Below are 20,282 nucleotides of genomic sequence, written 5' to 3'. Positions count from 1 at the left end.
CGTTTCAAACAAAATGTATCTCCTTCGTCGTATCTAAATTGACAGGGCATTGGTTTCTAAAAACAAAATAACAGTCTGGATAGGACAGGTAGGTCACAAAAGACAGTCTCCCAGAAAAGAAAGCCAGTTAACGCACTGTTTACGTGAGACACGAAATTCATACGCAAACTCGCTGTTTATAACAAAATCATAAAAAAGCGCAACATAAATCATAACATAATTTATGTTGCGCTTACAGCAGGTGTCAACACAACAGTCTTTCTGGGGAGAAGCTAAGTCCTGAGGCGCTGTTTTAGAGCCCAGCTCTAAAACAGCGCTTCAGGAATGGGTTTGCGCCCGGCTTATATGGTCTTCCTAAGATACATAAGCCTAACGTCCCTCTCCGGCCGGTCGTGGATTTCACAACCTCACTACTTCGGGGATTGTCGAACTACCTCCACAGCACTCTCTCTCCTCGCGTTGGAAACACAGCGACCTATGTGCGGAACACCGGGCACTTTGTGGAACAGGTTGGGCAACTAAAGGTAAACGATGACGACAGACTGGTATCGTTCGACGTCGTCTCGCTCTTCACCAGCGTGCCCGTTCCCCTGGCAGTCGCCACAACCAGAGCTGCCCTCGTGGGAGACAAGAGGCTGGGCGAACGGACCAGCCTTACGGTGGACGAACTGTTCCGCCTGCTCGAGTTCTGCCTGGGGAGCGCCTACTTCAGCTTTAAAGGAGAATTCTTCAAGCAGAGCAGCCGAACCGCAATGGGCACATCCATCTCCGTCACCGCGGCCAACCTGACAATGGAAGCCATTGAACAACGCGCGCTGCAGTCTTTCACCGCACGCCCTAAAGTGTTTTCACGGTATGTCGACGATTGCTTCTACATTATGAAGAAGTCACAAGTGAAAAACTTTTTGGCACAACTCAACTCCATCGAGCCGGCCATCCAGTTCACCGTTGAATCGGAAAAGAACGACGCCCTGCCGTTTCTTGACGTGCTGGTCAAAAGACAAAAAGATCAATTGGAATTCACAGTATACAGAAAACCGACACACACTGGGCGCTACCTCCGATTTGACTCAAACCACCCTGCGAGCCACAAGGCGTCGGTCGTCCAGGCACTCCTGTCCCGAGCGAGGACTATTTGCTCGTTGGAGGACTACAGAAAAAAGGAAGAAGAAACCATCATCTCCGACCTGCTAAATAACGGCTACACACGCAGTTTTATTCAGCGAATCACTCGTCGTCAACGTAAGTCTGATCGACGCCTAAGACCGCAAGAAATCGCACATCTCCGCTCAACCACGCGCGTCTGCGTTCCTTACATAAAGGAAACCAGCGAGGCGCTCGCGCGTGTGCTGGCAAAAGAAGGCATTCAGATGGCCCACAAACCAGTGTCAACGCTTGGACGCCTGATGCCCCGACCAAAAGATCGTCCCTTCAAGGAAAGAGCGCAAGACGTTATTTACCAGATTCCTTGTGCGGATTGCCCTGCCACATACATCGGCGAAACCAAAAACTTTAAAGAAAGAATTCGCCAGCACAAAAACGACGTGCGAAAGTTTGATCATGAGCGCAGCGCGGTTACGGAACACAGTGACTCGAATGACCACCGCATTGACTTCGACAACACACGCATCCTCGACATTGAGACCGATTCCCGGCAGAGGCTTTTCGTCAAGTCATGGCACATCCAAACCACACCGCAAAACATCAATCGGTCGCTTGGCGCTTTACCATCCGCTACGTCAGCGGGCTACGCCACATTACGATCGCGAAAGCATCACGTCCACCGCCGTGAAAGAAGACCACTTGCTCCTCGCGCACACCGTTGCCCCTGAAGAAGAAACCAAGCAGGTTTCGAAACGTTGGGCTCCTTTTTATTTTTGGTTGGCGTTCCTTCCCCCCCTTCTAATTAGCCCATAATGCACCGCGCGGTTACGCAGACGCCGCCGCCTCGGCGTAACCGCGCGTTGCATTATGGGACGCGTGACGTCACTGATGACGTCATCAGTGACGTCATCGGCATTGTCACTCATGACGTCATCAGTGACGTCACCGATGAAGTCATCGGCATTGTCATTGTCACTGATGACGTAATCAGTGACGTCACTGATGACGTCGTCGGCACCCGCATCGTCATCGTCCCTGATGGCGTTACTAGTGATGATGACGTCATCAGTGACGTCACTGATGACGTCATCGACATCGTCACGTGACCTCATAGGGGTCACGTGACCCCCGTGAGGTCATGTGACCCTGAGGTCACGTGACCCTCGTGAGGCGACGGCGACGCCGCTCGGAGGGAGGAGTAGCAGACAGGATGAGGAGGTGAGGAGGAGGGACGAAGAATATACCAAATACTTTACCAGGGGGAATACATTCCACTCCTCCCAAATACAATAGCCTCGGCGCGGACAAGTTTTATGGGCTTGGCGAGAGCAATCCATCGTCGGGGAGGTCTCGGCTATTGATGGTATTGATGTTATACATACCAAATTCATTGTTGTGGAAATGCGCGAGAGACGTGCGGGGCGCCACTTCTAAGAATAACATACCGTCTAAACTGTAGCTCAGTGGTGCGCTAAATGCTTTGCTGCGCTGTGCCGCCATGATCTTCCCAAGGGTCCCACTTTCCACGTGCCCCGCATATCGACGCACCTTGGCCTACTTTTGAAACATGAAGGGGCTTTAGGTGGAATCGGAGACGACACAGCCGCGGCCGCCGCGAACATCCACGTGCACTTGCGCGTGGACTGACGCGGACCTCCACGTAATCAGGGCTGGATTCGGCGCTGTAGGCGTTTTGTCTAATGCAAATGAGCAGAGTGGAATGGTATCCCCCTAGTAAAGTATTTGGATATACCTTCCCCTCAGTACCCTTCCCCTTCTCCTCCTCAAGAGCTGCGCTCTAATTCGGCGTTACAGGGAGTTGTAAACGGCTTTCATTTTTCAGAGCGCAGCTCTTAGGCGCCCGTTTCCGTCTTGAGCAAAGTCTTCCTGTAATGACGTCACAGGTAACGTCACATGGAGGAGAGAAGGGGAGGAAAAGGAGGAGGACAAGGAGGAGAGAGGAGGAGGAGGGGCATACCCTCCTTACCGTACCCTCCCCTCCTCCTCCTCAAGAGCGGAAATTTACAGAAAATTTCTCGCTTAATGCCAGGGAAGCAGGAGAGGAGGGTATGCCCCTGCTACTCCTTTGTACCTTTCGTTTCTCCTCCTCCTCAAGAGCTGCGCTCTAATTCGGCATTACAGAAAATTGTAAACGTCTTTAATTTCTCCTTTCTCACTCTTATTCTCTCTTATTTATCTTTCTTTGCAGCCTCCCAAGCGGCGGTGGTGTGACCACCGGGGTGAAGGGATAACGCGCGTAGAGCCTCGGGAATTGACGTGCCTCGCCAAGGAGATCGCGATATCTTTCCTGACGTTTTCTTTTCTGTTTGTCGTCTAGCGGAAGGAACATTACGACAAGCCTGGTCCGGCGACTGTCTGTCGCATCGGAATAAGTGTAAGGTGCGAACTTTTGGGAGTTTCAAGTATGCGGTCCGTTGGGTTAGTAGTTAAAGGTCGTTACCGGTGACTGGTCCAGTCACGGTCACGTACAAAGCTACATGTGAACTGATTGGTCTTTTTGTGAGTGAGAGAGTGAAAGGTTTAATATTAAAGTAAGGACGGTGGAAGGTTTCGGGGAGTTTGGCCGAGACTCTGGACGAATAAGGATAGTGTCCCGATCTGGGAGTTTGTTACTTGGACGTGTAAGGAAATATACATAGTTAAACACAAGCAGCGAATCGACCCGTCACTCAGTGACGTTCTAGCCGCACCGCTCCAGTTTATCGTAGAAAAACCTGCCTTTTAGAACACCGGGAGGAGGAACAACTTAAATGCATCGCTCTCAACTTTGGTTTCCAGAATTTGAACAATGTCCAAGTCATGCTCGGGGAACAGCAGGTAAAGCTGCTGCTGCGGTCGTCTAGTGTGACTCTGCGAACGTTCAACGTAGCAACGCGCAGGGCGTTTTCAAGGTGAACCATCGAAAAGCGAGTCTCAGACCTCGTACGCTGGTGTCACTTCTCGCATGGGGAGAGACGAAGAGCGGCCTCAGCAAGCACGTCGTTCCCTCTTGCACGTCGCCACCGACCAGTGACGCTCAGTCTGCTAGTCTGCTGAGAGCGACTGGTCAGTTCCCTGCGCTGGGTCGCTCAACCACTACTTGACTGTCGCATTTGAGATTCGTGAAGTCCATTACAGTACCACCTCCCTCGTCGAATGCGTCAGTTGCGTCCTTTGGAGCCAGTGATGTCTGACTGGCGGTCTTCGCATTGGGCATGCATTTTCACCAACAGGGCTCTCTGGCGTCAATGCTATGGAAGCAGAGGGCGTACGACCGTATGCAATCCGAGGACTCATTGCCCAAAGGCTCGACACTCGTCACACTTCGGCACTCTACAATCACCCCCTATCTGCCCCGTGCGCCGACAGCGGAGGCACACCGGTGCGCGTTCGAGGGGCAACAAGCAGCAGCGTGCCTCCGTAAAGGCAGAGCTGGTGCGGCAGGGACTCCTGGGTTAACTCTTCACTGAGCACCATCAGTACGATGACGGTCGTGGAGTCCACGTCCGTGAGGCCCGCGGTCCTCCAGTTCTCGAGAATAACACCCTTGAACTCCCAGTAGTGCTCGATGGTCCGTCGAAGGGTGTCTGCAGACACACCGAATGTCACCGAGTGGACTTCCACCTTGACCTCTCGCTTGTCGGGATCAATGACCGGTATGGTCACCCCCTTCACCGGTGTGGTCCCCGCTCGAAGTAGCTTCTGTTTGGCGGAGGTGGTGTGCAACTTCCACAGCCAGATGAGCCACGTCTTCCCAAACTCTCACTTGGTTCAGAGGCCCGACGAAGTCGAAGTAGAAGCGCGTGTACATCACTAATGTTAGCTCTGGATAGCTGGTTAGCAGACGCTCCTGCGTCTGCTAGCCTTCTTACTTCTCTTCTTTTCGTCTCTTCTATTCTTTTCGTTTATATTGCTTAGCGACAAGCTCCGAACCTATGAATAATAAAAATTAAAATTGCAAGCACTTCACATTCACGAAAAATCGCAAGGACGACTATAGGCGCCACAGAAACTACACCAGAAAGTACACGACGTCATGTGCCATGTTCTCCGGATTTCGACAACAGCGCCACTCGAGGCCGTCAACCCTTTTGGTTTCACACGGCCTATAGGGCACCTGCGGACGTTCTTTCCACCACTCCTATATTCTAATTCACTGTACGGGCGATATCCTGGGTTCAATCCCCACCCCTGCCCGTTTCGATATGGATGAGCATCCTACGGGCATGCGGTCGTGCATCACTACGGCATGATGTACGTTAAAGACCCCCGGCTATCAGTTGTACTGCACTGGCTAAATTTCTCATCTACAGTGAGTAATAATGTCGCCGTGTTCTGACAGACTAATCTCCCACTGTAAAAACAAATAACGACTCATTCTTCTTTCACTTTATCACTCAACAGTTACACAAGCGCAATATAGCATAAACATTAAATTATCTTAACTATACGAAAAATGTGGTAAGGCCGAATATTGAATGTGCTTTCTGCATCTCTGGCTTATCCTTCCAAAGTTCGGCACGCCGGGAGCCCCAAAAACCGTCCCACGACATTTTAACCGTTTTGGTGGGCAACATCGAAATGTATTATAAATTTAAGAAAAGTCACATATTCGAAAGTGCAAGCACCGTATTTGGTCGTAACGGGATGTTGCGAAGATTGGAAAATAAAAAAAAACAACAACGAAACAGTTGTCAATGGGCTCCCAAGATGCTTTGCGCGGTACTACACCCTTAGGATTGCTTCGACTTTGTAAGAGGTCTATTGGAATGTCTTTCTAGAGCCATTGATTATTAGTTTTCGAAGGAATATTCTACCAGCACGTTGAACAAACATATTTCATAAACAATAGCAACCTTGAAGGTTGCCTATACATGTGTAGCCCTCATGTTTGGAACCTATAAAAGTAACATCAACTTGAGAATTAATGTTAGAAGCACATATATTCTGTTATCGAGTGCACTCTAATAGCGTATCTTATTTCACGTGGTTCTTCGCCGATTGTATTTAGCGCAATATTTATAGTTCAGGGGGATGTTGAAATATTGTACGTCACCTGCAAAGCGTTGCCCGTATCTATTTTGTTCATCAAATATTTGCCATTTCACCAAAAACTAAACCGTTCTCAAGAAAAAAAAACAAAAAAAACCTGGCGTGAGTCGCTTTATCCACAAAAGAAACACGTAGCACTTGTAAAGCTGAGAAAACGCGATCGTTGTCCTTCTCCTTTTTATATTTGTCTTTTATTGAAGTAAACGGCGTTTCCACGTCCAACAAAAGGAAATGCATTGTTAAGTGCCTATTTTCTTTTATAACGAAAAGAGATCTAATCCTACGTCGTATCTTTAAAAAAAAAAAAAAGAAAAAACTAATGCTGAAATTTAGAGACTTAAAGCGCCATTCTATTTACTTCATGGATACAAACGGTCCCTTTCTAAACACATCGCACCAATTTATCGTTTATAAAGAATGCAGATGTTCCAAACCTTCTGTACTAAAACTAACACAGGAATATGCGCCTCAGTATTAACCCTATGTATGCTGGCCTTAAAAAAACGCTGTTGTCGAGGGAGCCTCATAACCGGTGATATGCTATGTCAGTTTTGGGTTACATTTCGGTGGGCAGGTGGACCGCTGTGATATAAACAACGCACCGTGTCTTCAGCCTTTGAAGCGATGTTTGTTGCGCACGTGTTCTCAACTGCTGCGCTTTATCTTTGGCGCTTTCGAAGCTTATTATTTATTTTTTTTTCATTTTTTTAGTTAAATTTAGTTTGTTATTTGCGTGGCTTTGGTTTGCCCTGAATACCACGACGCACGCGAAAAATACAGGGCAAGAAATAAATACAAGTACAGAGCATTACACGGTGTGCGGTGGCCAGGAAATGCCTGCAATAATACCAGACCGGACGCCTGCAATAAGAAAACCGGTGTTTGTTTGTGAAAAAACAGTGAGTGCGCAAGCGAGCTGTTTGATTACGAAACGGCAAAAAATGTCGTGCTTGCTCTTACTTGTTTTTTTTTTTTTTTTTGTAAGGGCAGGGTGGGCAGAGTTGAGTACTGTCATTATCGCAAGCTTGCAATTGGTATTAAACAAAAAAAATATATATATAGCATTCCTTAGCTTGAGACACGACTGACCGAGATCCAGGCAGTATGAACTGGATGTCCATATACAGCAGAAATTAAGGCAGAAATTATCCACGCTGTAAAGGTGGTTGAACAGCGAAGCTGTGGTATCACTTGTAACGATTGTCCATTGCACTATAGACCCTTTTTATCCTTTTCATGGCAAACGCCACCAGCTGGTGCTCCAGCATTTGATGTCCCAGAGAACTTCTGGGTTATAAAAAGAATGAACGAGGAGTCGCTATAGCAATGAGGCCACTTTAACACCGCTGCTTGAAATGTTGATCCCACGTTTAACCACCAACTCTTCAGGCGAACGCCAAGAAAACGAAGGAGTGCCGGATCTGTTAAATGTTTCGAGCATTCTTGTAAACCAAGTTGCCTCCTCCAAGGTGTAATTTTGTACAACCGAAGGCCCTCGTTAAATCTCCGACTTTGTTGTCCGTGTAGCATTTATGCTTTTTCGCACTGGTGACATAATCAAGCTCAACAGGCTCGCAAAGACGGTGCAAACGGAAGTCGGTTGGGATGCAAGCGGCAGTTCATGTTTGTAAACAGAAAAAGAAACCATACTCAATGATTTACGAAAAAAAAGTAAATGCACTGTACCAATTTTTTTTTTTTATTTGAAACGCTTCGGACGCTGCCGTTACCGCGGCAGCTTATGAAACCACAATTTTTACCGTGAAACGCATGCGGGAAGCGCTACGTGCTGATCATTTATCACATAGTTTTGACACTTGTTTTTTGGTTTTCGTATTGAAAAGTGTCAAAACCACATGATAAGAGATAGGGCGCGCGCGAACGGTGTTAAGGCGCGCGCGTGGGTTTTCTGTCGACAATTTATTCTGTCGACTACTGTTGTGTCAACGGCCGGACACGAAAAACCCCGACCAGTGAGTCATGTGCAGCTTTGCTGTTATAATAGGACTGGGCGTCGATTCAAAGTTTTAACCCGACAAGTCACCACCCTTCAATCAATTAATTAAGATTCATGGCTCTTGTTCATTTCGATTCATATTATTTAAAAAAGTGAAAACAAAAATTGTTAAATATGTGATAAACGGTGCGATATAAAATTTAGATTATGAATCAACCACGATGTGTAATTATGAACAGTTCAAAGACACTCACACAGATGAATTATATACTTCAGCCGCATGAAGCAAAGAGGTTCGCTTATACTCCCCGGCAAGAGCGACCTCTTTTGATTGTTCACAATAGTCTCTGCTGCCAAAGACATAGACTCCAACAACGTTGAAGTGGCCAGGACACGTGTAACCTACTTCACCTTAAAAGGAGTTACACATCTTGCCCCTACAGTTTATTAGGCAAAAATGGGACATAATTATTTATCTTCTAAAGGCCGTAGTCGTCCACGTCCGCGTGGTGAAAGAGTGTAAGTGATGGGAACTGAGGCCAGACGACGCGACGACACAGCATGCTCTTCTGGAGCCGAGTTGCGCGAGCGGAGTTGTTCGGGATCCGACATCATGAAGTGAAGACATTTAGTGTCCTGGCTCTTCAGTTCTTAGTAGAACATATCGCCACACCGGCGATTCCGTAGTACTTTACAACAGTACGTTTTACCGATTAAGCGGTTGAAAAGATTAATCGCGATCAAAGTATTAACTAATAAATCCGTAAAATAGCCCATCCCTACACTGACAATACCAATAACAGTGGTGCTATCTGCTTGACAAAGCCTTCATTGACATTATGCTAACTACAGCGAGTCAAAATTCTAAAACATTTCATATTAATGTTCACAAAATTTAGGTATGTTCTTTTCAAGTTAATCAATGTCTTTATCAAAGATAATATGTGTGTACAATTGCAGATGCCATGAAAAAAGAAAGAAAGAAATCAGAGAGCGTGATATAAGCGAAGCCATCAGGAATCGACAACTACTGGCATGTACCTGTGCTGGGAGCCCCCCCGGTCCTCGTTGCCTGGATTGGATTTGCAAATTCGAGATTTTTCTACGTGATTTTCATTGATAAGTGGGACACCAACCGTGAAGAAGCATCGAGGCCCATCACTGCCGTATCCTTAATGACACTTTTTCCAGGCATGTTACAATTATTGAGGATACATTGCTTACCATCAACGTTTCAAGTGATTATTCAGGATCATAGGTCGGCATTTCCGAACCCACTCACTCACCATCACATCACTAATTACAGCAACATCCAAAAGTCACAGCCCTTCACATCACAAAGTACATCGACGTCCAAAAGTCACAGCCTTTCACATCACAGAGTACACCGACGTCTAAAAGTCACGGCCTTTAACATCACAAAGTACATCGACGTCCAAACGTCACAGCCCTTCACATCACAGAGTACACCGATGTCTAATATTCACGGCCCTTCACATCACAAAGTACAACGACGTCCGAAAGTCACGGCCATTCACATCACGGAGTTCAACCGGACAACAAACTCATCCCCATCACGTCACCGCAATCTCTGAACTCACAAAGTCATTCACCGTCACTTCACGAATCCGTCAAGTTCACGAAGTACTTCACCGTCACATCACGAATCCTATAGATTTGATGAAGCATTCCCCATCCCATCACCGCCAACTCTGAATTCACGAAGTCGCTCACCGTCCCATCACGAGCTCATCGAGTTCAGCAAGTCGTTCCCCTCGCGTCCATGAACTGATCCCGTTCATGAAGTCGTTCGACCGGTTCGACTTCACGGCCCTTCACCGAGTCACAGCCGTTCACCGAGTCACAGCCATTCACCGAGTCACCGAGTCACCGGAAGTCACGGAAAGCGGCGTCGGCCCCTGCAGCCGCGGCCACCGTCACTGCCTCCGGCTCTCAGCCATCCTCGAAGTTCTTTCGCAGCGGCGCTGACGACTCCAGATGTGTGTTTCAGTGTGTGTCTGTGTGTGTGTGTGTGCGTGTGTGTGTGTGTGTGTGGGGGGGGGGGGGGGGGAGTATCGGGCTGGGCCGGGCGACGCACCCTGCTCTTGTCATTTTGTTTGTTTAGCTAGTTCCCTCTGGCTTTTAGTTTTGTTGTCCTGTTTCTTTTATTTTCGTTTTGTTTCGCGCTTTCTTCATCGTGTGCGCATGATGTGGAGAGCGAGCGGCTTCTTGACTTCCCTGCTTCGAACTTGTGAGATAAGGTGCTTGTTTCCGGGAGAGTTATAAGCCCCACGGATGCCCAGAACCAAAATGGCTGCTGGTTTGTCGGCGAGCGGTATTACAAAGGGTGGCATCACCCTAGCAAAGTGCACATGAAGGCTCCCTAGACTTCGCCTGGTTGTCGGCGTTGTGATTGTGGAGGGGACCCCACCTCAAAATCTTCTGGCATATCTTTTTTTTTTTTACTTTCGTTGCGCACGGTTTTTTCTACGAAAAAAAAAAGAAGGCGCTTATATTTTTGCCAACGACCGCCCACCGAGGGGGCAAAAAAGAGAGACAGACACGAACCTGCGTGCACGATTTTTCTGAAACATCTTACAAACATTAATACGAGTCCATAATATATGAACGAAGACGTTTTAGCGAATTACATTTTAGCGAATAGAGATCACATACGCGAGTCGACGTTTAGGCATTTGTAGGGGCGGCAAACTGGGCATCCAAACAGACCGCGCCAGGCGGTCTGTTAGGAACGATAGCAAGGGGTGCTTTGCTATAGTTTGGGGAAAATTAAATGAACTCAAGTTCGAGCGTCCATCGCCAAAGGTTCGGCAAGCTCGAAAACAGGACGGCGGCGGCCTCCATTTTATCTATTCGGTCAAATGAACGTCGCCATTCGCTAAAGTGTCATTTGATGAAACGTCGTGGGCCAGGTTTCGCTCGCTAACCGTCGTTCGATCAGTACAAAATTGTTTTGTGTGTTTTATCTTAATAATTATGATCCATGGCAACCAGCCTATCGTTGCCTACCTCACTTTACGTCGTAAAATAGCGCGATGATGTCACTTTCATACGAGATACCATAATAACGCAATACTTCACAACCGACCGCTGAATCACCCATGTAATATTTTGTCACGGATTTCATCATATATATATAAAGTAGACATTCCAAAACAAGAGTCATCCATTCCCAAAAATTCCAGGGGCTGGAACTACCTTCCCTCATCTTGTTGCCACAATTGCCACTTACTATATGTTTAAAATTGCCGTAAATAATCTATACAGCTCGGACTGCGCTCCAAAGTGTACAGCTTTGTTCTGTTCTCTTCTAACTCCCGCTAACCTCTGTAATGCCGATGGCCCTGAGGGTATGTCAGTTAAACAAATAAATAAAAAAAGTAAGTGCCTCCCCTGAAAAACCTCTTCAAGAGGCGACCTGCAGCTTGCCGAAGCAATGAAATCTGTTTTATTCGAACCCGTTGGTCAGAGTACACCTCATCATTAATTAAACCACTCATTGGATCATTCACCTCAAAGCAATATGTTTCCTTCTGAGCGTGTTCGTGTCGCTCAACCTACTTTGAGCGAAATGCAGTCGAGATAACTAATGATGGCGGTCGACTCCACTTTTTTCAGCTTTGAACCGAGGTGAGGCGCGCGATTAACGCGCGCCTCGCGCTCGTTGTTTTACGCCGGGGTTTGGCTGCGCATAGACTCGTTTTATAGGTAGCGTACTGTGTTTTCGGAGTTCATTTTTGAAAAGAATCGGAGCGTGTTTTTCGGAGTTTATTTTGTACCGTAGGCTACACTGGCCAAGGTTGAGCAGTTTCGCGTGGCTTCTGGCGAGCCGTGCTGCGTCACACGTGTCAGTCCCCGATGCACGCGCCGCGCGCATGGACCCGCTCGAGATCATGGCTCGCGCTGTCCGGTTGTTCTGGGCGGCAGCTTGGTTGCTTGATACATAACACGGCGCACAGCTGGCCAAACCAACGACCACCCTACCAACGACGGGCATCTGGCACGCCCCAGCGGAGAATTAATTTGGACCATCTGGGGATCTTTTGACGTGCAACCGAAGGCTCGGTTACACGGCGCCTCCTCCGCAATAAGAAGAGCGGAGAAGCTTAACTCATCGGATCCCGAAATAGTCACATAATCCGTAAACCGTCTGTGTCATTGAAGCAGCAGTAAGCATGATAATCAAGCTAATCGTAGACAACCAGGAAAGCTAAGAATAACCAGCTGAACCTAAGCTTACGCTACGTATATCCTGGCATAGCCGAGCTAAGCCACTGCAGTTTTTTTACAATGAATTCGGGGTGTTTTTCGGAGCTTTCTTTAATGGTATACAAAATTCGGAGTTTGTCGGCTTCTTCGGTGGTGCGAATTAAATTTAGAAAACAGCAGTTTGCGAATTTAGTAAATCAGCCTTTTCATATGCGAGACTTCGACTGTGGTCGTAAGAGAAAGCTACCTCGTTTCTATAATAACGGGATAAGTTCATAAGTTTCAACTAGAAAGGATGACAAACGTAAAGCTTGTTGTAATTTCCGGGGAAATATGAAGACCTGTCGGGCGTTATTACTTCTGGCAGCCCCAAATATTCGGTGTTTTTCGGATAAACCCGAATCGGCAAAAGTTTAAACGGCAAGTGTTCTTCAGATTTCATAGGGTTTATTCAAAAACGCGGAGCCCTAATTATACTGTAGTGGGCTCACGCAAAATGCGGAGCTTACTGCATTCTTAACTTGGTTAAAACTGCAGTTTGAAGCCCCCAGCGCGCACTCGCTCCCTTCCGCCGAGCATTCGCTGCGCTTGCAAGCTTGTGCTTTTCTGGTGACGCAGGTCCACGAAAATAACATGCATACAAAATCAGTAAAAGACAAAGTTCCCGGGGCGCGCAAAATACGCATGCCTCGAGAGTCGAGGCACAGAGAACGTATACCAGCCCCAACAGTCGGATGCGCAGTGGTGACCCGGAGGCTAGAAACCTCGCGCTGAAGGCAGACCTTGCACTGCGGTCTTCACCGGTCACTGAATATAAGTACAATAGCACAATGTGCTGATTGTACTTGGTACGCTACACCTATGTCGATACCTGTGGGCGGCATGTTTCCGTATTTCGTTAAACTCCTACGCATCCGAAGCTCCGTTCGACTAAACATGAAAGGAACCGCGGCGCAAAAGGACACACACACAACAGGATTCCCGACTTATAAATGCTTAATAGATACACTTTATATCGCCTTCTCAGGCTCCACGGTTACTTTCTTGCATAAAACAATGAAAACAAATCGCCATCCGTTATACGTCGCAGAAGTGAACAGGTTTCAATAATAAAAACATTCTCAGTTTTCACGCGTTTTAACGTCGCAAATGTATCTTCTTTATTTGAAGCCTCAGAACCCTGCTTAAGAAGCGTCAAAAAGATGATCAGTGTCAGAGTATCGAACTGGAACTAAACCGAGCCGAAAACCGGAACCGAACCGTTATTTTCGGCCGAATTGGAACTGAACTGAAATCGTCGCTGCCATCTTAAAATAAACTGGAGCGGAGCCGAAAACAAAAATTAAGTGTAACGGGTTCGTAACGGTTCAGCCATTTTTGTTTCTTTGTGAATACCACCAACCAAATATTTGAAAATAAGTATGTTAGCTCCGTTTAATTTTATGTGTCTAATTTTTACAGAAAGACTTCGACTGTATGAGAGATGGTGAAATTTTATAGCAATGTTTATAGGAGCATATTGATTAATCATTTCCCATCCCGTGTAACGTGATATTGCCGCGGCGCACTTGATTGTCATACGCCCAAGCAAGTGACTCCGGCTCATCAGAAAAAAAAAAAAGCCTCGGCAAACATTCCAGTTGTGGGTTGTGTTCAATCAAACGTGAGAATAGTCGCGAACTCTAACAATGTCTGGCCTTAACCTTGCTCAACCTTCGTCTTGTGTTTTGTCCTTCCCAACTCTTGGCTTTGATAGATGACCCTTCGCAGTATATACTCGGCTCCAGATTACGTGGTCACCTGTTCCAATTTAGATTTGTGGAATAAGCTGTGCTTATTTCACTTTTTTATGTGTGTGTGACTGCTATTGACTGGTGATAAAAGCAAACGTTGATGCAGGTGATCAATGTCAAGAATTAGTTCAAAACAAAATATTTATTAAAAGGAACGGAAAAAATCGTTGCACGGCCCATTTATGCTACCAAACTTATCCTGAAGACTCGAACGGCGTTTTATCTCATGGGGCCACTGTCCTGGCGACCGCCAAAAAACTGCTCCATGACGTAGCGCTCAGTGAAACAGCCTCAGCAGGGGATGCCGGTAACTTAAGACCAAAATTGGTGCTGGACTAGAGACAGCATAGTAATTTCGCTCACGAGTATGTCTAGGGTTTTTGTAAGGGGTCTGCGAATATTCGAAATTTCGAATACAAATCGAATATTTTCTTTATTCGAAACGTAGTCGATTCGGAAATTGCATATTCGGAAGTTCCCGAATTTTCGGCCAAAGCCGAATATTCGGAGAAAACGGTGAATATTCGCACAAACTACGATTATTCGTGCAAGTAACGAATAATCTGCTTGCCACGCATTCTCCTATGATTATGTTTCTTCACTCAGAAAGGCGTATGATGCGTGCGTTATCGGTCTGCTCCGTTTCTATCTGTCCGATGGCAACAAGAAAGGATCAGTTTCGGTTTCTTTTTCACCAAGCCCTTTGTTATGTGGTGCTTTTATAGCTATATGTGATGTAATTGGGCGTTCTATAAATTGATACAATAAAATTAACCGCAAGAGTGAGATATAAATATAAAATCAATCTTGAGAGTGTTATATAATATAAATTTTTGAAAATTAAAAAGAAGAAAAAACTAGGAGTGAGCAGAACATTGCATCGCCATCGACAACAACTCCTGCCACTCCTGAGTCCCGCGCATTCAAAACTAGGGATGTCGCGAATCTGACCATGTTCGAATTCGAGTAAGTTCGACTTTTTCGAGCTTTCAATGTGATGTTCGACAAAGGTTCGACTGAAGTTCCACTTTTGTGCGCATGCGCGAAAATTAAAAAAAAAAAAAGAAAACTAGCTGACTCACCTGGCGGAGGAAAAGTGCAATATTCGTTGGGTTTACTGGCATCACTGGTTCACATTAATAACTAATGAATGCGTTCGAAGCGCATATTTTCGCTTTTATATGGTGTAAACTACTTTCTAGATCATTTATTTCCCAAAATTCCGCATATTTGTGTAGCAGCCGGGCAACAGTGTCCATAAGTCAAACTTCTTCGAACTTTAGTGAAGTTTCGCAGGTTTCCCGATTAAAGGGTCTGTCTACTGGCGGAAATGATGTCACGGCGCGCAGGGAACGCTCACTTTCTGAACACGTTGGACAGTTAATTTTCCTACAAGATAATTCGTAATGAGTGCATTACTGGAAGCATCATTAGCCTGGTGCAGCCCAGTAAAATGCAGCTGCGTTGATTTATTTTAAAAATGGAATAAAACCTGCTGTTACCTCTTGTTTTGCAATCTTTTGTTACAAGACACATATTCGATATTCGAAGCCCGTTTTTGTCTTATTCGTATTCGATTCGTATTCAAAAATTTCAATATTCGCAGACCCCTAGTTTTTACCTCATTTTGTAGAAGCATCAAATGCTTACTGAGTCATGCAAACACTGTTGTTGTTGTTGTTTTTTAAAGTCACAACTGCATTTTCGTGCGAAGTAGTGGGAAAGTGGCCCGTCCGGCACAATTTTTGTTTCATCCACGGTCCAGCTATTGGTTTCCATTGTTCTGAGATTTATTAGCAAGGGTGAATGTCACGTAGAACTGCAGATATATACAGGGGAAAGTGGGTGGGGGGGGGGGGGGGCGGAGGGGTATATGAAAAAAAGCATTCCGGATGCCTCAGAGCGGTAGACGAAGTTTCGCTAAGACGCTCTTCAAAGTCAAAATAAAAGCTCTAAGAGCATTAGCGAGACTTTGGCAGCCGCTCTGGGTCTCCAGAGGGTTCGCTCTCAGGTTCTTTCTGCCAGCGTCGACCACCTCCGCGTTTTGTTTCAACTTCCCAGTCTTTGGGTTTGAAATGAGAGCCAAACATGGCTGTTCAATAAACAAAGGAGAATCGGGAAACAATAATACAGGGGAAGCGAGTGTAGTTTTAAAAACACGCTGTTTTGTAAAGGTTCTTCGGCGCTGTATCCATGTACAACGAAGATCAGAAAGCGTGGTTCCAGAAACTGTTTGCAGAAACAATCGTGTCAGAAAGCGCTTTCTTGTGGTTCCACAAACTCGCGTCGTTATTCAGGACGGCGCACCAAGTAGAACTTGTTTTTTTTTCTTTCAGATATATGCATTGAAGTGCCGTCACCTCAGCTGCCAATGCGGTGGTCTTTCTGGTGAGCGCGTACCTTCCGCAGTATACATTTACTATCCCCTATTTTTTTTTTCAGCAATAAAAAGTCGAAATGATCACCAGGATCATAATTGTACATGCGTAATACTATTAGCACAAGAAAGCGTTCTCCTGACTTTTCTGTATGTTTTGCCTTAGAACAAGAAGGCTGTCATCAACACTGATCGTATAGAGTAAAGAGCTCATTTGATCGCTAACCTCAATGGTCTAATTGGAAGCCTGCAAATATATTTATAAAGTACATTGCAAAACGAGCCGCTGTCGTGTTCGCGCTAACAGCGGCTCACTTGTACTGTTGTCGATTACTACTTGAACTTTATTTCGCATCTCTCAGTTTGTGCGAGAAATACTTCAGCATAAGGCTCCACAGAAGAATTAGGAGATAGACATTATTACTTTTTGAAATAGGGGTAGAGGTAACGCTTAAACATTTTGATTCGGTTGGAAGGCGAAACATCAAGTATACTTGGTTATGAAGAATCGATTGTCATTCTCCAGTTATCTCCGTTTTTGCAACATTGCGAGAGGCGAACTGGTCCCCAACTTGTTTGCTAGTTTAAAACGAGGGTAAAGAATAATGAGTGTGCAATTAAAGAGTATGCAAAAGTATTTTTTTTTTAATGTTGGGGTACACCACTGACTTACCTAAGCCTTGGTGAAACCATCGCTATTAGTACTTAGCATGAAACTATTAAACCGAACAAGTGATCTCATAATTTTGTGTTTTGAGCTAAAATTACAAGACGGCTATCAACACTGCAAGTATAGTGTGATCTGAGCATTTGATTTACTAAATTGTAAAAATATAAGTTCCTAACCTAGTTGATTAGACATTACAAAAACCGTTAGCGCGAACGACAAAGGACTAGTGCTTTTCCAGACGTCTTCTACTTGTACATTCTCTTTTGTGCTAACAGATTTTGTGATTTTCAAAAGGTTGGTTCACATATACATCCCGACGTTAAATCAACGAAAGGAACAGTGCTGGTGCAGCCCTAACCTAAAGGTATAATTTAGAACTGATGCAGAGCAGTATCAGCACATTATCACTGAGAGGAGGCAAGTTTTTTTTTATTACAATAGTAATATTCCCTTAGGGGAGTTCTTCCGTTTTTAAAACAAAATACAAGAGCGGAAAAAATACAAGAACCGCACAGTAGCCAACAGCCACAAATACAGTCATTATCCGGCCGATCTTCTGGTGGTAAACATGAGCGTATAGAAAATCGTCCCGTTAACACCATATCAAGGAAACTAGGACGACTCTAAACACAAATCAAGTAACACTTCTTTTAACTTTTTTGTATTATATACCCCCGAAAAAAAGGTCGCCATTCAATTTAGTACACCGCCAATTGTTTTTATTAAAAATGTGTACTTAAGAACACCAAGGCATGGAGAGTACGGCTTGACACCAGATTGATTCATAATTCTGGGAGGCTTCTTTTAGGAAATTGTAGATTGTCACATGAACGTATGTTGAATATTCGGTGTATAACACGTAGAAAGACTTCAAACCTCTCCTTTTTCTTCTTAGAGCCAAGGCTGGTAACTCGGCATTTTTAGTACTTTTTTTACAAATATCGCGCGATGATATTCAGAACAAACAAAACTTACTGCAAGTCACTGAATACGTTCGTGTTGATCGGTTGTTTAAATGAGCGTACTCAATAGATGAATCAATAAGAGTGTTGTAAGGACATAATTTAACTGCAGGTGTTTTCCTTTTCAGTACCCTCTTTCAAAAAAGCATGTTTTTTGGACTGCAGTGTTACACATATTCTCTACATGTATCTTCTAGTTCATATCTTTAAATATTGTTATCCCTGAGTCTCCAAAATTTCTGAATGTAGCAAGGTTACACTAGGGAGCCTTCATGTGCGCTTTGCTAGGGTGATGACACCCTTTGTAATACCACTCGCCGACAAACCAGCAGCCATTTTGTTCCTCGGAGATAATCCGTGGGGCTTATAACCCTCCCGGAAGCAAGCACCTTATCTCAGAAGTTCGGAGCAGCGTTGTGGAACCCACGGAGGGAGGATTAGCATTTTCCCCCTCGGATGGGATTACCGATGGACACAAAGGCCACTTTCCGGCGCATGGGGAAACAATGAGAGAAACAAAATGGCGGTGGAAGAGGGTGTGGGAAAGGGAAACAGGCAGTTGGCATCACTCTATGCGAAGCGCACATGAAGGCACTCTAGGTTACACCACTGCGGCAATACAGCAACCTTAAGAAAATAATTTTGTTTTGTGACGGATACTAAGGTTGACTTCTCAAAATTTATTTTCATATCCCGTTTTTTATGCGTCTCCGGCAGATAAATCAATGACCTGTCTTCTAACATTTCGTCATATTGTGAATGTAATCAAACCTGCATCAGCAGCTTGAACGCTATTTTCAGTGGTGATCAATAGCGGTGAGATAGAGCTATGACGCGTGTGCCAGTGTTGTGCGGAACGGCGTTCCTGGAACGCGTTCCTTTTAGAAGGAACGAAGGAATGCCGCCGTTGCTTTTTGCATCGGTGGAACTGGAACGGGAACACGTTACATTTTTACTGGAACGGAAAGAGTAACGGCGTTCCTTTTTTTTTATCCAGTGGGGTAATTTTTATTTTATTTCGAACAGATGATCTTGAAAGTACACGAACAATATCTTTACGAAGTGCAGGATCTCGTTACCTTTTTGGCTACTAATCTCATTGATTTTTTTTTTTTTTTTTGTCCTCGCTTGCTAGCAGTTTCGGGTGCAGGAGAGCTGGTGGACATTGATTCTTTCTTGAGTGCCCGAAACTGCGATACAAAAAGCAAGGCTTTTAGTCGTACAAAAAGACAAAGAAAGAGGGTTGTTTCAAACTCAGCTACTGTCTTTGGTTCCACGAATCCTCATACACCCAGAACTTTAAGGCCGACCACAGCCACTTGTGAACTTCCATAACGAGAGCTACAGATACAACAAGATCACAGATTGCCACACATCGGACGCACCCTTGTATCCCGAACATTGGTCACTTAAAAGATACACACAAAAAAAAACTTTATTTCTTCTCTTGTCCCCCACCTTCAAACTGAACAACAAAGCCACTTTTACAAAGAAGTATTTGCAGTTTTTAAGACCGACCTTCCAAAAGCCCCACCCTCTCCTCCACTTGCTCGTCTTGCGGACAGCAACATCGAGAAGCAACTGTTGTTAAGTTCAAACAATGGACTTCGTTCAATTGAAACGTGTGAGGTTGTTGTGGAACGCTCGCACAATGCTGGTTAAAAGTACATTCGGCTGGTCTGAATCGCCCACTACAAACAGGAATATGGTTAAAAGCTGAGATTGTAAACTTGAATATATCAACAAATGAAACCCTGCTTCTGCTTGTTTTCTTCTCCTGTTGCCCTTCCATGACGACATACAAACTCGCATGTTGACTACTAATGGGATAGATAAAAAACTCTGCTTGATTTAACGAAATATAGTAATTAGCAAAATACAAAATGTAACGTATATGTAACGATACGTTCCATTTTTTAAACTGTAACGGGAACCAGTTCCTTTTTCACAGATGTAACTTGTAACGGGAACGCGTTCCAAAAATCAGAAGGAACGAGGAACGAGCTTTGGTTCCTTTTTTTGAGGAACGTGTACAACACTGGCGTGTGTGAACCGACCAAAAAGCTCATGCCCGCAAGTATTCTTTCGAAGTCGAATGCAAAACGTACCGATGTCCTGTTCGCACTAACAGTAACGC

This window comes from Ixodes scapularis, unplaced genomic scaffold, assembly GCF_016920785.2.
Source record: "Ixodes scapularis isolate PalLabHiFi unplaced genomic scaffold, ASM1692078v2 PGA_scaffold1__304_contigs__length_218370807, whole genome shotgun sequence".
NCBI classification, from domain to species: domain Eukaryota; kingdom Metazoa; phylum Arthropoda; class Arachnida; order Ixodida; family Ixodidae; genus Ixodes; species Ixodes scapularis.
This window is presented reverse-complemented; position numbering follows the sequence as displayed.